Raw genomic sequence first — 18,762 nt, 5'->3', positions numbered from 1 at the left:
CAAAATGACCATAAGACCAATATTAGTATATGCTGCAGAAACATTTACATATTATTAGCAAGAGAAGAAGAGCAGTTAGAAGAAGAAGAAGAGAGGAAGATTATCAGAAAAAATACTGGAACCACAGAGGAAAACGAAGAGGATCCAAGACAATGGATGAATCACGAAATACAAGAATGGTTGGGTCAAGAGAACATAGTTAGAGCAATAAAAGCACACAGAATTAGATGGTATGGACACAAAATGAGAAGAGAGAAGAGCGATTAGTTAAGAGTTATAACAGAATGGTAACCACCAGATAAAAGAACCAGAGGCAGACCTAAACTGAGATGGAGACTGTGGAAGTGGAAGAAGACTTAAGGAGTATGGAAATTAAGAAATATAGAAAGGGCAGTCAAAGAGAGCGGAATGGAGAAAAGTAGGGGAAACAGCGAAGTCACACCAGAAACTGTAAAACCAAACCCAGAATGGAGGATGATCCCCCACACAAAAAGGATCTTCAAGTAAATTTCAAGTTTTTTATTTACCATAAACGCCACCATTAAAAGACACTCCTCTACAATATATAATAGGTTTCCCCACGAAAGTACCATTATTTGTTCTTCACGTTTGTCGTAATTCGGATAATCTAAGCATATCCCATTTTATATGCTTCGGGATGGAATAATAATATATTGCATAACAGAGGAAATGCTTAAATACGCTGGCAAACAAAACCTGGAAAATCTTAGCAGGCATATTTACAAACAAAATTCTCGTTCATAAGAAAGGTAGCAAAGAGGATACCAAAAACTACAGAGCTGTAAGTCTACTACCAGTTATATGCAAGACATTCACAAAGATCATCAACAACAGATTAACATATGCATTAGATGCTGCATAGTCAAGAGAACAGGCTGGCTTCAGAAGTGGATAGAGTACCCTGGATCATATCCATACACTTAACTAATGAGTAGAGCTAGATTTCGAGAAGGCTATCTTTTTCATATATCCCAAGGCAGTAAGAGAAGCTTTTAGCAACCAAGACATTGTCAAACCATACATAGAGACTTTAGCAAATATATACGGACAAGCAAAATCTAAGGTAAAAATTTATGAAAATACTCCAAAATTTCCTAGTACCAAAGGTGTCCGACAAGGAGACGCAATATCACCAAACTCTTCACTACAACCCTAGAAAATATATTCAGTAAAATGAAGTGGTAGAACAAAGGTCTACCCATTGATGAAGAATACCTCAGCAATCTAAAATTTGCAGACGACATCTTTCTGATTGCTAATAATCCTGTAGAACTACAAGAACTTATAAGCGACCTAAATGCAGCAGTGAAGTAGACCTAAAAATTAACTTGACAAAAACAAAAACCATGTACAACAAGCTAGTGTATGTCCAAGATGTAATAATAAAAAACACTGCACTTGAGATAGTAGACGAGGCACTTGTATACCTGGGACAATTAATATATACATCTGGCTCCTTACTCCCAGAAATCAACAAAAGAATGAAACTGGCTTGGGCATCTTTTGGTAGAAATGCAGTTATATTCAAATCGAAGATGACACTCCACATGAAGAAAAAAGCATTTGATTAGTGTGTACTACCAAAGAAAACCAAGGTCACTGATGTATAACACAGAATTAAATCTTTAAAATGCAGTGGGCGTGACATTTAGCGAGACGAACTGACAATAGATGGTCCACTAGAATTACACTGTGGTATCCAAGAGGCGTCAAGAGACCAACAAGACGTCCAAATTTAAGACGGGACTATGACATAAGGAAACAAGCTGGTACAGATGATGATGATGATGACTCAGACTCAGAATATACTGGGTGAATCCGTCACAAATGACAAAAATAAAAGAATGAAAAAAAAAAAAACAGAAAACTGTGAACATTAATCAAAATGAGGACGATCGCATACCTAGGATATATATCTCGAATATCTAGCTCCTGAAACGAATCTTTGGCACTATTCCTGGACAACATCACTTATTGACACTTAATAAAGAAGAAAAGCCGTCAATAAACTTCCAATCTTTGCATTCTGCTTTATATGAAAGTTACCTCCTCTACAGATGAAGCGAGGTCTAGAAAGTGAAATGATTAACACGCAGCATAAAACGTACATTAAATGAGAAGTAAACTTTTCTTACCTCAACTGTTGTTCATTCTTAATTCATTTTTTCAGTTCATTTTCTCATTTTTTCCCTCAACAAAAACTTTTTTTTGATGCCTTTAGCGAATAAAAATTGTTTTGTTACTCGTTTCAATAGATACGATGTCGGTTCGGGGACATTTACCAGAATAATATTCAATATCAATAAAAATTGTGTTACGATAGCCTTACTACGCCCCTGATGGAACATAATCAATTGACGATTCAAGTTACATGTGTTCTGGCGGCGCTCTAGTGACGCCGAGAAATTTCTATTCTAAAGAGCGATAAAAATTCAAATAAGTTAGTTGAAAATATAAATTTTTACGGGTAAGTAAATGAATGTTATAAATTAATTGTGTTTTAGTGTTACTGACTGTAAATAAATTAAAACAAACACTACAATATCAATTGTTTCTTATTTTTATTGAGCTATTCTATTAATATTTAGGCACAGACAAAAAAATAAGAATATGCTGTTCCTTCATAGCTGACGAGTACTATAAAATAAAAGCTTTTTATTTTTCTATGATACCATTGAATAGAAATATTTCATAGTTTTGTGGTCAAGTTACTCACTTTGCGCATGAAAAATATTTTCAGATAGAATTGGAGGACAAATTATCCTGCATTTGTTTTTTAAGATTATTGTTATTAAAATTCCAAAACAACTTTCCCACAAAAGTTATAATTTCTCAAAAAAATATGTACTTCACTTATTTGTGGAGCACTGTATTTTTAAAAATGATTGCATTGGATATTACAGAAAAAAATATAACCATTGTTTTATCAAACGCTGCTGGGGTCGCTTATCATCTCGTTACATCTAGTTCGTGAAGCAGATATTGTAATTAAATCATATCAGCAACTTAAACAACAATGTTGAATGAAAATAAGAAGATTTTAGATAAGGCTTTGATACGAGACACTGTATTGTTATGGGTAATTAATGGGATTAGTCTCCACATTAGAATTTATTTTTTTAGATTATTATTATTAATATTAATGATTTGATAACAATTGGGTATATAAATATAAAACAAACAATTGATTGACATAAATTTATTTGCCATCTTAAAATATTTGTCTATCAGAATTAGCTTCATCATAAGGACGATTTGAAACTTCGATTCATCTTTATGTATGAGGGAGTAATAAAATGAATGCAATGAATGAGCAATGAATTTCATTACAGTTATGGACAATGCCAGTTACCATTCAAATCCCAATAATTAATAGCTACTGGAAGGGCACATGCAGATATCGTTACGCGATGGAACACAGTCAATGAAGACATTGCCTCTTTTCTGACGAATTAAGTTTCCCTTTACATCCATTTGACGGTAGAATATTGGTCTGGAAAGAGAACAACGTTGTAATGAACATTTAATGGGTTCAACCACTCTCTTTGTAGGCGGATCAAATAGAAAAACAATAAATGCTATGGAGCTATTGGAGGAAATGAGATCATGTATGAAGTGATGAGTGAGCAAAAAAAATTAAAGAGGGGCAAATGCCAAGAGAACGAACAGGAGAATTTATTCACATAATTCACAAGAACTTTATTAGATTAGATTTCAAACAAAATAAATCTATGGGTATTTCTAACAATACAATGCTGAATAAAATCCAAGCGAAGAAGCTGGAGATATGGAGTCATCAAAAATATTTTGAGACAGATAATTAATGGGGAAAATAGAGAAGGAATGCAATAAAAACTCACACCGTATGTCAAATCACAAAACATAGGAAGACTATAGTACATTCAACATACTAAGAATGGCTGTAGAGGAAACCACCACACTGGCTGCAAAACTTGAGATTATTAAGGTATATTCAACGAATTATAGCAGAAAGATTACCTCAAGGGGGCAAGTATGAAACCCATTGGAAGGAGTATAAGCAAACTTAACATAATGATTGGAGCAGGTGGTAAAAATTTGAAAAAGTTAATCAATCAATTAATTAATTATCTATAAGTTTAATATGTTAAAGTGTTTTGATGCTGTCAAACACTTGTTCAAAACCTACATAAGTTATGAAAGTGGAAAAATATGCTAAAAATATGTTCAGTTTACTTACTTTTTCACATCAATTTTAACTAGGATGGTTAGGAGTCATTTTTCTGAAACAAAATAGAAAATATGTTAAAGCTTTTATAAAATCTCAATAAAATACAACATTTACAATTTTTTATTTTTCACAGAATGTTGACAACATTAACGAGGATAAAAATAAAGAGGAGTTTTATTATAAGATAGAAAAAGTATACTACTCATGCAACAAGAACATCTCAATAAATAAATAAATAAATAAATAAATAAATAAATAAATAATAATATTAAACTCAACAGGCTTCCGGATTCAAATTGAACCATGTCGATTATCACTGCGTCTAGTTTTCGACATTCTCTTTGATGTCTTCTTCAGGGCTTCTAAGGTCTTAGTCTCTCGCGCCCCCAGACGCTTCTACAATGATTACTAATCACTGCATTACAGCTATTGGGAACAGCGGACGGTTCATTGATACCGTCGATGGTGACGTGGTTTGGGTGGAGGTTGGCGCGACGTGATTTTGATTAGAGTATCGAGCGGGCGATATTTTCTCTTTAAGAGGTCTCTATGTCGAAGGTAACCGGATGCCGTCATCTCTTTTATTGAGACAATTTGGCCTTTTTTCAATTTCTATGTTTTATAGAAGCGGATTTGGGCTATGGTTCAGGAGTTTTCAAAATCAATTTTGTCACCTTTATGAAGATAGTGTTGACCTGAGCTGAAATTAAATCGGAATTCCGAACAGAAATGGAATGTTCATAAATCCTATTTTGGATTCTACGATTTGTTTGGACTATATAGCATCGGTGGCAGTCTGCACAAGGAATGCCATAAACTCCATATTGTTCATTCGGAATGTTGTCTTTAATTGATCAGACAAGAAATTTAAGTTTTGTTGGGGGGCAAATATCTTTATTTCTCTTGATTTAAGAATTTTGTCAATTTTGTCAGTAAGAAAGAAAAGCTTTCGTTTGATGAGGGTCTGAGTCATTGGGTTGAGATTGAGTTGGAGATTGATATCTGTCGATGCTCCTATTGATGTGATTTTCGCGGAAACAGTTTTGGATGAGGGCTTGTTTTAAACTAGAGAGCGGGTTTAATTGCATCATCGTAAAGGTGTATTAATCTAGATTCAAGGATACTAATGACTGAATAATTTGTGAAGGTGGATGATGACCATTGGCATGGCATTGGGTTTTCGATAAACAGAGTGATGGTGAAAAACCAATCCCAAAAAATTGGGACAGAGTTCAATACGGTAATCTCATACATGCATTGAAACACATACACCTAGATCCCAAGGATAGTAATTTAATCAAAAATCTACATTACAATCAAACAGCGGTCGTAAGGACGGAAGATAGTGAACAAACAAATCCAGTAGAAATTAAAAAAGGAGTCTGACAGGGATGTGTGCTGTTGCCACAATTATTTAATGTGGAACGAACTGAAGGTGTAAGGATTGGAGGGAGCATTATTAATAACAAGATTTGCAGACGATACTGCAATCATGGCAGAAAATATAGAAGATTTACAAATTCTTATAGAAATCATTAACAGAGAAAGCAAAAAGATGGGACTAACAATGAATATAGATAAAACCAAACACATGGTGATCTCGAAAAGCCCTGTTGACAACATACATCTGACATTGGAGAGTAAACTGTTAGAGAGGGTCGACAAGTATAACTACCTCGGAGCAATTATAAACTCACAGTTATATCAAGATGAGGAGATAAAGACCAGAATTGAAATATCTCGAAAAGGATCTATTATAAAAATTCCTTGGACTGCAAAAGTCTCAAACGAAGAAATGTTAAGACAAGTTGGACGCTTATGAACACAAGGAACAGTAGAGGGAAGAAAAGGCTTAGAAATAAAGAAAAAAATCTTGGCTGAGGAATATCAGAGATTGGACTAACCTCAGTGTTGAACAGAAATTTTACGTTGCAAAAGATAGGGATGCGTTTAAAGAAGTGACCGCCAACCTTCGTTAGAAGATGGCACAATAAGAAGGCGATAGTCTATCATTATCTGTAAATGTCCGTACTAAATAAGCTAGTTTTGCTGTATTTCTTCTACGATGATAATTGTTCTGTTCATGATTTAGTGATAAGAATAAGACAAATCATGAATTATAAACAAAGGTTGGTAAAGAACAGCATTGCCAACCTAATATAGGTAAACACTTTCAATCTAGTGAGATCTCCGTAACATCTGGTGTTCCACAAGGAAGCCACTTAGGGCCTTTCCTTTTTAATATATTTGTTAATGACATTAAATCTCAAATTAACTCTAAATTTTTGCTATTTGCTGATGATTTAAAAATCTATAGAATTATCGAAGACGTCTCAGATTGTGAAAAACTCCAAATTGATATTAACAAAATTATGGCATGGTGCAATTGGAACCAAATGAGCATTAATGTTGGAAAATGTCACTTTATTAGTTTCTGTAGAAGAATTAACAACCTCTCTTATAATTACAAATTAGCTGAAGAACCACTGAAGGCTATCTCAACTGTAAGAGATCTAGGTGTTCAATTAGATTCCAAACTAAATTTTTGCGCTCATTTTGATTATGTGAATAACCAGGCATTTAAAATGTTAGGCTTCATTATTAGAACCTCTAGATGTTTGCATAACATTAATTCCATCAGACTGATTTACATTTCCCTAGTTAGATCTGTTCTTGAGTATTGCTCAGTCGTTTGGTCACCCACTTATGAAATCCATATAGCCAAGCTTGAAAAAGTCCAAAATAAATTCATTAGGTACTTAAGTTTTAAATTACACAAACCTTTAAGCGACCATTCCTACTCAGAAATTAGAAATACATTAAACCTTCCTAGGCTATCTTCCAGACGGATGTATGCTGATGTTTTGTTTCTTCATAAACTACTGAATTCAAAAATTAATTGCAATGATCTACTGTCTCTAATTGACTTTAATGTTCCCTCTAGAGTTACTAAAACATCTCATAATTTTGCAATTAAATTTCATCGCTCTAACTTTGGTAGGCATTCTCCACTGAGTAGAATCATTCTAAATGGAAATAGAATAGACTTTGATTTGTTGCTGTGCGCTTCGGAAAATGTCTGTAGAATGTGTTTAAAAAAAAAAATTGTAATTTTATGTGATTTATATTTGCTATGTGCTTTATATAATTTTAATATTTGTTTTTTTTTCTATATAGCTGCATCGCCAATTCTTTTCATACATATTTACTATATCTTTATAATTATTGTATCACTAGATAATACTTGTAATACTTTGTGTATATATTAAATTAGGTGGTATCCCGTTAATAAATAAATAAATAAATGAATAAATAAATACATTAAGGATGATGGCATTAGGTGGATAAACCTAGCTGTTTTACTAATATGGTCGTTGTTAGCGAATGCTTTCAAATATCATATATAAAGGAACATGGCAAAATTCAGATAGCAAATCAAAAATACAAGAAGAACATAAGCGAAAAATTGGAAGACTTCCAAATTTGCGAAAATGTAAATGAAGAATAGTAAACATGTAAGAAAATCATACAGAAAGTAGCTAAAGAAATTCTTCTTCAGGTCTCACTTCACCTCTCAGACGGAGCTGAGGTTGGAGATCAATATGGTAGTATTACCGTTATTTGTAGCTGGTCTAAATAGTTGGTTGTATGTAAGACTAAACTAATGTCTTAAGTTATTTAACCCAGTAGTTCTTCTTCTTCCTTGACTCTTCTGCCTTATATTTTGCCTTCCATTATGTTGTGGAACAGATGCCTAAAAACGAATTATCCAAGAAACTAACTAAACCAAGATTAGGACACCAATAGGAATATAGTACAGTGCAAATGAAACAGCTGAAACCCATCGTTTCTAATTTGACTATATTTCAAATTCGATTTGTTATGCCATTGTTATAAAATTGCTGAGGTGACCAATGCTTTTTTTAAGGAATGCATGTTATGTGAGTCATCATTTGAAAAGTATTTTAATTTTATATCCAACAGTATGAATAGTTTTTTAGTCATTGCTTTTTTATAGTGCCAAATATTTGAATAATAAATATGAGATAACAGTATAATCAAATTAAAAAAAAATGTTTAAATTGACGACCGTCAGCTATATATAATACAATGAAATATACGAAATATGAACTATTTTTGAATTTTTCAATAACTCCCTGAGTTATTTAATACATTTCAAACCTTTCATGTTCTTTGAATTATTTTGCTGTTTCGTTTTATACCCTTCATTTTTTAAACACTCCATAAAAAATCAAGAGGAGTTAAATATGGCGACTTTGGAGTCTATTGGATTAATCCGCTCCGCGCAATCCAACTATCAGGAAAAAAGTTGGTTAAGAGGTTTTTCACCAATCATCTGCATCAACAGAACATAATTGAACCATCTTAAATTCGCTAATGATACTGTAGTAGAAAGTTAACTGTATTTTCTACAATAGTTCGTTCAATAACTAAACAATTATAATTCAATTTCCCATCTCACTAAATTAAAGAACTATGATCAGCACAATATGCCTTCTTCAGGCTGTTTCATATCTCCTGCGCCTGTCAGTTTTTTACATTCAACATTCAAAACAAACTACTCTTAAGTCACTTGGTCTTTGTCTTCTAAAGTAGAAGCACGCTAGTCAAAACTCCCCCTTTGGCTTTTCAACTAGAAACAAGTAAATCCTTTTCACGATTCTCAAATAAAAGCAGATTTCAATTAACTTTATTTTTATTAAATAGTTACCTCAGTTAAATTCAGTGTTCGTGCATAAAATATGTAAGTACCTGCTATTACAATTAATACACAAGAAATCGATAGTTTTTGTGCCAATATTTCGTAAAAGCCGGTCCGACAAATTACAGGGTTGCCGGATTTACAACTAAACTTTTTTGCTCTATAAATCGCATTTATTTAGTTTTAAGAACAATTAATATGAACAGTTCTGTATTTTAAGAACATTTATGTTTTTTATTATCACTCAAAGGGTTATTTGTTGGCAATATCGATACTGCTATTTATTAATGTAAATAATGAAATAAAAATATTTCTCATTATGAAATCTCATTTTAATTATTCTATTTTTAATTTTACTATTTACTACACTATTAATAATCCGCAATTTTGCGACCTATTGGTCGCGGGTCCTTCGAGAGTTCTATCTATTTTTTATGTACCAACTGTAGGAAGGTGAGAATATATTTTTACAAATATTTACTTTTAAATCATCGAAACAGCTACCTCATCATTTCCCTACAGATACTATTACTACTAGCACTAGCAGCTAGTACTAATGATGAGAACAACTAAGGAAAAAGTCTGAAAATGAATGACAGAACCAATGCAGAATACGTTCAAGAATATACTTAGAATATGCTGTCAAGGCAGATAAAAGTAGCTCAGAATAAACAAATTAACAAGAATATGATGGGAATGGGTAGCATCTCTAAGACATTTATACACAATAATTACAATGATGAGTATTACTGTATCTAAACACCATGTTTTACTAAACTACAGCATTGTACTAATTCTTTGAATTAACTAATAATACCTGTTTTGTTTGTTTCCAGATAACAATCTTTGGTCAATTGCCAATAATTATTCACTTATTCGCTCATTTATGCACTTAACGTACAAGACTAAATTGTTTAACAAAAGAATAAGTACTTGTCAGGCAAAGGGCAATTGGAAGGTTAAGTATGCCCGTTAAATAGGTTGAGAAAGTACCGAAAAAAATTGCTGATGATAAATTGACAAAATATACTTATTATTTGGATAGTTTTTGGATTTATATATAATGTTGACATTGGTAAAATTTAAGATTATAAATTTTAAAATATATAATGGATTTTTGTTTTGCATGTTTCCCCTTCAAGTTTGCTTCGTTGACATATCTCTGACCACGAATATCGTCAATGGAAATTTTCCATTTCCCTGTATGTTACATTATAATATTAATATTGCTGTTATTATTTTTTTTTATATAAACCGCGGTCTGTTGATCATCAATTTCGATACATCTTAAAAAATTGCAGTTGATCTCCGCAATCTCATTGGTGTAAGACACAAAGCGTAGTATTATTGACCTTTGCTCTGTTTTACTGGCATCTGGTGTAACAACAAAAGCAGAAAATAGAATTTAAAGATTTGGAATATGTTAATCAAGTTCTTAGACAATCTCCCCATTTTCCGGTTGAAATATGAATTGCGGAATTTAGGTTGCCCCAAACCAACGCGAATTATTCGTACCTGTTGCGGATTCGCATCAAATTATTTTCTTCTTCTTCTCATGACGCCGTTTCCCTTCGAAGGTTGGCGATCCAAACGGCAATTGTAGTTCTGGAAACTGCTGCGCGAAAGATTTCTGCGGATGAGCGGTCGAACCATCTCGTCAGGTCTTTCAGCCACGAGTTCTGGCGTCTTCCTACTGATCTTTTGCCTAAGTATTGCATTTTCCTCTCTTTGATTATTCTTAGTAATTCTTTTTGTTTACACATGCGATGAAGTACCTCAACATTAGTAACTCTTTGTACCCATGAAATTCTCAACATTCGTCTATATATGTATACATCTCAAAGTCATCTATTCTTTTTTCTATTTCAGAGTCCATTGTCCAACTTTCACAGCCATACAGTAAGACAGAAAAAACGTAACATCTGATCATTCTGAATGTTTTCCTTGCTTGTTCGATTCTTGATAGGATTTCTTTTTTTGGATTACACTGACTATTGATATTTGCTCCCAAATTTTTTATGGAATTTACCTGTTCTATTATTTGACCCTTGGCATAAACCTGTACGTTTATTGGTGTCTGAAAATACTAAAGTTTTAGTTTTGAAAACGTTTAGATGTAAACCGAACATTTCGCTGTAGTGAACTACCGCATTTATTATATTTTGTAGTTCTTGTGCGTTGCTTGGTATTAAGACAGTATCATCAGCATATCTGATGTTATCTATGCTGATTCCGTTAATCTTAATTCCGCCTTGGACCTCGTCTAATGCTTCTCTGAATATAGACTCCGAATACAAATTAAACAGTAGCGGTGATAAGACGCAACCCTGTCTCACTCCTCGTCGGATTTGTATGTCTTCGAATGTTGTGTGCTCTATTTTAATTGTTGCCGTTTGGTGCCAGTATAGTTCTGAGATAATTCGCAAGTCTTATTCGTCAACTCCAGTTGTTCTCAGAATTTCGATCAGCTTTTGATGGTTATCGCAGTCAAATGCTTTTCGATAGTCAATAAAACATGCATATACATCTACATTCATGTCTCTGCATCGTTGCGTTAACACATTTAAAGCAAAAAGAGCCTCTCGTGTTCCCAATCCGTTTCGAAATCCGAATTGAGTGTCACTCATCTGGAACTCGCACTTCTCGTAAATTCGTGTATGGATAATTCTGAGAAAAGTTTTAAGGACATGAGACATCAAGCTTAATATTCGATAATCATCGCATTGTGAGGAATTCGATTTTTTGGTAATGCTACGAATGTTGATTTTAGCCAGTCTGTTGGTATTTTACCTGTGTCATATATCTTATTGAATAGTGCTGTTATTAAATCTAGGCTTTTACTTTCGTTATCTGCAATTAGTTTTAGTATTTCGACATTGATATTATCTGGACCGGTGGCTTTTCCATCTTTCTGAGATTTTACTGCGTGAATCACTTCTTCTTTGGCTATTTCTGGGCCTTTTTCATTTATTCGATTATCTGTGGATGGTGGAGAACAAGGTCTATCGTCGTCAAAAAGAGTTTTTATGTATTCTTTGCATCTCTCGAGTTTGTCTTCTGTACCCATAATTATTTTGTTATCATTTTTTAATATTGTTGCTTGTCTCTTTTTGTGTCTACCTGTCAACAGTTGCTTTAATAAAGTCCTCGTAGACATACCGTCTCAGGACTTGCAACTTAATGTAGAGTCATATGTCGCCATGTTACCAATCCAACGGTAACTTTACCATCCTATTTGTAAACACGACATAATGTAAACTAAACTTCATATATTAATTTTTAAAGGGTTTTTACCCTCATATTTAGTGGCTACATTCATGTAATATATTGACACTGATGATGGAATACTTATTCCGAAAACGTTTTGTCTTTTTAACATAGCCCGACTGGGTTTTTTATATACCTTTTTATAAAGGATTTTATTGGAAAATTTTTTATTATATGGTATACAGCCAACTACAGGAACTTAGTTTCCTTGTGGATTTCTTTTACTTTTTTATGAATATTAAAGGTGTCCTATTTTTCCTGAAGTTGTTCGATTTCTAGGCATTTTGTTGACATCCAGTTTTCTTTCGCCTCCCTGCACTTTTTTCTAATGATTTTGTTGATTCGCTTGTATTCTATTGGGCTTGTTTTATGTTTTCGTCTTACGCCCATGAGGTCCATGATCTCTTGCGTTATCCATTCTTGTTTTTTGTCGTGTTTTATGAACCCGATGTCTTCGTCAAATTATTTTAACTATGCTAAATTGACAAGTTCAGACTCGCACGCATTTTACCGATGTAAGAACGATTTGTCTGCGTAAATATTCATCCGAAATTTTAGTTCGCCATCGACCACGTTTGCGACTAACTCAATCAATTTCTCCATTTCCAACGAAATGGAGAAATTGATTGAATTAGTTCGACAATACCTCATTATTTATGATTTTTCCCATGAAGATTACAAGAATATTCGAAAAAAGGATAAGGTTTGGAGTAAAATAGGAGAAGAAATAGGCGAAAATGGTATGTATATTGAATTCTGTCTCGGACTGAAAATGCTAGTCTTGTAGATCTCCTTGGGTCATTATCAAAATCTAGAAACGCTCTAACTTCGGGATCTACTGGCTCTAAAAGTTCGATGAATCCATCATAACATTTTTTTGTTTGTAGAAAATTATGTAAGATACCTGCAGTTTTCACAATTTGAATAGTAGTGTCAACTTTTGTTTCGATTGGTCTGTAGAATATATGCCATTTTTGTGCTAACATACCGAAAGCATTTTCTACAACTCTTCTCGCTCTACAGAGCCGTACATTATAATTTTCTTTGAAAATATCTGTTTTACTTTGGCTGTATGGAAAGGGCCTCAACAGATATGATTTTAGAGCAAATGCTTCGTCTTTGATTATGACATGAGGAGAAGGTTGAAATTGTCCAGGAAGATTTTATGGCTCAGGCACATTCATTGAATTTGTTTCAAATCTTCTTCGTATGTTGGATACTTCGAAAATTCCACCATCACTATTTTTACCAAAACCACCAATATCAACCATAATAAATTTATAATTTGCTCAAACAATAGCCAATAATACTATTGAAAACTGTTTTAATTAACACAGTGATTAGCTCCAGTTTTGTCTGGACATTTTATAGTAATATGCTTGCCATCGATGCTACGATGCTGGAAATTGCCAAATATTTCTAAAGCCTTCTTCAGTTTTTTTCCATATTTCTGTAGTTGGTTCGGATAAATATGTTAATTGCAAATTTCTACATATTGCTTCACAAACTTCTACAACTATTGCACTTACAGTCGAGAAACCAACTCTAAAACTATGGCCAATTATATAGAATGAATCTCCGGTTGCCAGATATCTAACAACATTTTTTTTAGGGGATGAGATAAAGAAGAAATGGAGAAATTTGCGACATACTTATGCCAAGAATATCAGAACCAGCAAAACTAAAACTGGACAGGCGGCAAATTCTACGAAAAAATGGATATGGGCAGATCAGATGGAAGCATTCATACCATTCTTAAGTTTTGCAAAAATCACATCTAACGTTAGCGATGTCCGTGTACCAGAATATACAGAATTGACAAATGTAAAGTCTTTTGAGAAAGAAATTGGCAGAGCACAATCATCTCAATCATCACATTGGCAGAGGGAACATCGAACACCGATATCATCCAGGTTCAACCCTCAACAGTTACACCTAAATCAAGTGGTGGTCCTAGAGTTACTTCTGAGGTAACTCCCGTTACCACCAAAGCAAAGAGAAAACGCCATTCTGGACCATCCACATCTGTGAAAGAAATGATAATTATTTTGAAAGCAAAAAAAGTCACTTTTCATGCAATCGATCAACTTTTTTTGGCTCACGCATGTGCGATAAAAACTTTCTTTCCTAGAAGACAAATAGAAACAAAAATGAAAATTGCGCAAGTCATCATGGAACAAGAGCTTCTTCAATTAGAGGAATGTTCTACAAATCAATCTAGATCTCCAAGTGCAGATACTTATTAAAACATCCATGCCATCGATGCTACCAATACAATTTGGAAATTGCCAAATATTTTTAAAGCCTTCTTCAGTTTTTTTCCATATTTCTGTAGTTGGTTCGGGTAAATATGTTAATTGGAAATTTCTACATATTGCTTCACAAACTTCTACAACTATTGCACTTACAGTCGAGAAACCAACTCTAAAACTATGGCCAATTATATAGAATGAATCTCCGGTTGCCAGATATCTAACAACAATTTTTTTAGGGGATGAGATAAAGAAGAATTGGAGAAATTTGCGACATACTTAGGCCAAGAATATCAGAACCAGCAAAACTAAAACTGGACAGGCGGCAAATTCTACGAAAAAATGGATATGGGCAGATCAGATGGAAGCGTTCAAACCATTCTTAAGTTTTGCAAAAACCACATCTAACGTTAGCGATGTCCGAGTACCAGAATATACAGAATTGACAAATGTAGAGTCTTTTGAGAAAGAAATTGGCAGAGCACAACAATCACATTGGCAGAGCACAAAACACTCAATCAAACAATCCAGGAACATCGAACACCGATATCATTCAGGTTCAACCCTCAGCGCAGTTACACCTAAATCAAGTGGTGGTCCTAGAGTTACTTCTAAGCGTAAAACTCCCGTTACCACCAAAGCAAAGAAAAAACGCCATTCTGGACCATCCACATCTGTGAAAGAAATGATAATTATTTTGAAAGCAAAAAAAAAGTCACTTTTCATGCAATCGATCAACTTTTTTTGGCTCACGCATGTGCGATAAAAACTTTCTTTCCTAGAAGACAAATAGAAACAAAAATGAAAATTGCGCATGTCATCATGGAACAAGGACTGATGCTATGGCTCAATGTTTTGAGGAGAAACGAATTTTATTATTATATGTTGATTAAAAATATTAAATTATATTTACTTTTAAAATAGTTTATTATTTTTCTTGTTCTCACCCCAATGTAATGGCCAATCGCTCTTCAGGGGAAATCGCTTCTCGATAATTTGTATCTGATTTTCGTATATCATTTTCTATAAAATGCAAAAGTTCATCTAAACAATTTATTGGGATTCTAAAATAAATATAGAACCTTTTTTCATCTCTTCGTAATTCTGGCATTAACGCATGGAATTCGTCATATTCTCTTCTTTCTAGGTTGATATCGTGAACCCATTTTCTTCTTTTCCTATAAAGTGTAATCATAAAATGATCAATGTCGGTATTTTCAGAAAAAAGCTAGTAGCTACTTTAGCTCAAATTTTCGTCGTCTAGTGCAAACATTGCGAGTGATTCTTCTTTATCTGACGAGGAATACATTTTTTTTAACAATTAAAATTGATAATCAAGAATATAATGTTATTTGTTTTTTCACTCAACGTTTCCGATACTAGACGTGACTAATATGATGCGAATATATTCGTTTTTGGTATTGGGTCATTCACGATTCCGCTATGAATTCCGTTGCGATTTTTCCATCATGACTCCGCTGCTACAAATTAATTCGCATTGGTTTGGGGGAAACTTTTTTGTCCTATTGATATTTGCTCATCAGTTTTAGGAGGTCCTTTTTCAATTAACTTTGAGTATTGTCCATTTTATTATAATTATATATATATATATATATATATATATATATATATATATATATATATATATATATATATATATATATATATATATATATATATACAGTGTGTAAAAGCCAAATGGAATAAATTCATTATTTAGGTTACTGTACATATTTATAAAAAATCCCGAAACACGTCAAATATAAATTATAACTTGACATTCTTTAACGTGAAAATGCAACCCCTACCTTCAACCCCCTTAGAATGACAGGTACAACCCCCAATTTTTAAAATAGGAAGTATAGGCTTGTGATATATCGTTTGAAAGGTCTTTTCATTCTCCATTCAAAAATGTTGTCGCTTTAAAGTTTATTAAGATTAATTAAGATAAAATAAATTAAAATCATGTGGTTACCGAAATTCGCTAAAATATACTCAAAACTTATTTCCCGTTTAGGTCTTGATAATGAGAAAGTGAACAAAAACCATAGCAATGTGGTTTTTAGATGGTAACCATTAAAAAACTTTAAAGAATTTCCGTGGCAACGTTATTTTAACACGCATTAGTAAATTGTTTTATTTAAGTTGTCAGTATTTTAATTTAAGTAAAAAGTTCGTTCAATTAAATTCTGAAAAATGGTTAGATTAACGGAAATGCATAAAATAACAGTTATACAAATGATTGGTTATGGAGATAACACCCGAACACAACAGGAAGTAACTCGCCTATTTCATGAGAAATTTCCTAATTTACCGCCTATATCCCAAGGAACAATAAGCAAAATAGAGAAGCAGTTTCGCGAGTTTGGTCATGTAAGGCAAATAAAAAAAGCAGCTGCCAATGCACTGAGTGATGAACTCAAATTAGATGTGTTGCTTGAGTTTCAGGAAAATCCACATACATCGAGTAGACAGGCATCCACTACATTCAATGCTAGCCATACATCGATAGTAAACATATTAAAAAAAAATAAATTGCATCCCTATAAGATGATACCTACTCAGGAGCTCATGGAAGACGATTTTGATAGGAGAACTTTTTTTTGTGAGCAAATGATGGACATGTTGGATAACAATATTATCCAATTAGAAGACGTTATGTTTTCTGATGAGTGTACTTTTTCACTTAACGGTCATGCTAATCGGCAAAATTGCCGCTACTTGGCCACGGAAAATCCTCACTGGATGAGAGAAGAACACACTCAATACCCTCAAAAGGTTAATGTTTGGGCAGGGATTGTAGGAAACAATATCATTGGTCCCTTTTTCATTGAGGGCAACTTGAATGGCAACAATTACTTGGCACTACTTCAAAATGATGTCATTCCAACATTGGCAAATTTATATCCTGATCCAGGAAACCCTCAAGTTCCAGCGAATACGATATGGTTTCAGCAGGATGGAGCACCACCACATTACCAACTTAATGTCCGGCAGTACCTCGATACAATATTTCCCAATCGGTGGATAGGGAGGCGAGGATCGATTGAATGGCCAGCGCGATCACCTGATCTTACATTATTAGATTTCTTTTTATGGGGATATGTGAAGAGCCATGTGTACAAAACTAAACCTTTTGATTTAAATGACTTAAAAGAACGAATAACGCTTGCGATTAGGTCGATCACGCCTGTTATGTTAAATAATGTTAGAAGACAGTTTTATTTGAGATTAGGATGTTGCCAAGACGTTCGCGGTGAACATTTTGAACATCTACTTCATTAACATTCATAGATCTTTTTCGTGTTCTACATTTTATTACGTTTTGCATTACATTTTAGTTTTTAATTGTATTGTAGCGAATTTCGGTAACCACATGATTTTAATTTATTTTATCTTAATTAATCTTAATAAACTTGAAAGCGACAACATTTTTGAATGGAGGATGAAAAGACCTTTCAAACGATATATCACAAGCCTATACTTCTATTTTAAAAATTGGGGGTTGTATCTGTCATTCTATAAGGGGGTTGAAGGTAGGGGTTGCATTTTCACGTTAAAGAATGTCAAGTTATAATTTAAATTTGACGTGTTTCGGGATTTTTTATAAATATGTACAGTAATCTAAATAATGAATTTATTCCATTTGGCTTTTACACACTGTATATAAAAATTAGCTTTTGTTGGTTGAGAATTTTCATATTAAACATTTAACGTGAAAATCAATACGGAATAATCACTTCCTATATTGAACCATTACTGAATTTTGTCCACAATGCATTTTATATTAATCTTACGGTTCACACGCGAACTTTCTATTCGAAGCTATGCTACATTATTTTTAATACCCGTGCAGAAGATCCATGCCGCAAACTATCGTGCTAGAAATAGTTTATTATGGCCATTCATTTCGTAAATTTTCAAAACAAAATTCATAGAAATACAAGAAAATCGTTATAAATATAGGTCCAAGGTGAAAGAGAGTATTTACATGCTTAGCCGTGTGTTTTATAAGTCTTTTCACTATTTTAAGAAAATCTGTTAATTTGAACGGATAGGTCATCGAGCCAGTTTCTCGGTACAAATATCTTGGAACTATTGTCAATAAAACTAACCAATATTTAGAAGAAATTCGTTCAAGCTTTGAACAAATACGGGCTGCGTTCATCAAAATTAAAAAACTGTTGACAACACCGTATCTTTCTATGTATTCTCGGATTCTGTCGAATTCTGAGTATTCTAGAACTATTCTATATCTCAACCAATCAATAATAAAATCTCTGTACATA

At 33.3% G+C, this 18,762-nt stretch overlaps 1 protein-coding gene across 1 annotated transcript in view; it reads right to left on the bottom strand.

The window, feature by feature from the left end:
- Atet (ABC transporter expressed in trachea) overlaps window positions 1-18,762 on the bottom strand; it is a 120,820-nt gene that overhangs the window by 61,797 nt on the left and 40,261 nt on the right. Inside the window, exon 2 of the mRNA XM_072537642.1 lies at window positions 4,241-4,283. The gene's annotated coding sequence lies outside the window, so the exon portion shown is untranslated. The remainder of the gene's footprint in view (window positions 1-4,240; window positions 4,284-18,762) is intronic.

Source organism: Diabrotica undecimpunctata, chromosome 1, assembly GCF_040954645.1.
Source record: "Diabrotica undecimpunctata isolate CICGRU chromosome 1, icDiaUnde3, whole genome shotgun sequence".
NCBI classification, from domain to species: Eukaryota; Metazoa; Arthropoda; class Insecta; order Coleoptera; family Chrysomelidae; genus Diabrotica; species Diabrotica undecimpunctata.
Note: the sequence above shows the minus strand (reverse complement) of the source record. Positions and strands in the feature narration are given on the sequence as shown.